We start from the raw sequence: 1,391 nt of genomic DNA on the forward strand, positions 1-1,391 counted from the left end.
GGTAGCGGTGGGGGGTGGCTGGGTGCCTGGGCTCGGGGGTCAGTGATGGGTTTGGCCACAGAACCTGGGAAGAAGCATATTTGAACATGTGAGAGCTTATATATGTGTGTATGTAGGTGTGTGCAAAAAGGGGAAGATCAAAATGGCCCACATTCTGTCTCGACAACTCAGTCATCTTCTGAGCTGGAAGCCATACTCAAACAGGGTCAACAGAATTATACTGTTTTTACGAAAGGCATCACAAATGCATACTTGCCAACTTCACATGGAGATAGATACTTGTCTACCTATGAAGTACTTTGTAAGACACAAACCACCCAAGAGTTTGGAATGATGGATGGAAGCATATGGTTCTGGGTTAGCATACTTTTAACCTCACATTTATTTATTTTTATTTTTACACAGCTTTATCGAGGTATAATTGACATAGAATAAACCCTACATAGTTGAAGTGTACAATTTGAGACGTTTTGACATATGTACACACCCAGGAAACCATGACCAAAATTAAGAAAATGAACACGTCAGCTCCCCTCTGTTTCTTCCTGCCCTTTTGTAATTCTATCCACCCACCCGTCCCGTCTCACCCAGCCCTGTGCCAAGACAACCGATTATCTGCTTTCTGCCGCTATAAATTCATTTGCATTTCCTACAATTTTATATAAATGGAATGACACAGTAGGTACTATTTTTTGTCTCACTTCTTTCACTTAGCACAATTATTTTGAGATTCATTCCAGTTGTAGCATGTATTAATAGTTCTTTCCTTTTTGCTGTTGAGTAGTATTCCATCGTATTTAGAGGCATTTAGAAGCAAAAGGCAGAAAATCTCTAGTCTCTTTCAATTGTTATCAGAGGTTGCCAAGAGTGGGTGTTGAGCAGCTATGTTTCTAAAGAGGGATGGATCCTTGTCCCTGAAATGTGCCCAGCCCATTTCTTGGCTGTGCTCTTGAAATCCCATATGGTGCAAATTACAGGGAGGCAGACTGAGCTCCCTACAGAGCCAGGCCCCCTCCCTCCCTTCCTCCTTCCCTGTCCTTCCTCCATCTTTCTCCTATCTTTCCTTCCTTCTCAAATATTTATTGAGTACTTTTAATATGCCAGGACAGTGTTAGGACTAAGGATATAGTGATGAATGAGAACAGGCCATTCATTGCTGTCACAGAACTACAGTCTAATTAGGAAGATAGGAGTGAAATAAGGAAATTAGATTATTCAGTGTGAAATTAATTATATTTGAGGATGTACCACGGGTGTCCACGGGTCACAGCAGGCCTCCCTGAGGAAGTCATGTCCCCAGGAATGGCCATCAGAGAGAAGGGGGTAAAGGGCTTGAGGAATGGTTCCAGATGATAAATATTTGACATGATGAGAACGTCTCTGTAAGTAGC

Source organism: Equus quagga, chromosome 12 (assembly GCF_021613505.1).
Source record: "Equus quagga isolate Etosha38 chromosome 12, UCLA_HA_Equagga_1.0, whole genome shotgun sequence".
In the NCBI taxonomy this organism is placed as follows: Eukaryota; Metazoa; Chordata; class Mammalia; order Perissodactyla; family Equidae; genus Equus; species Equus quagga.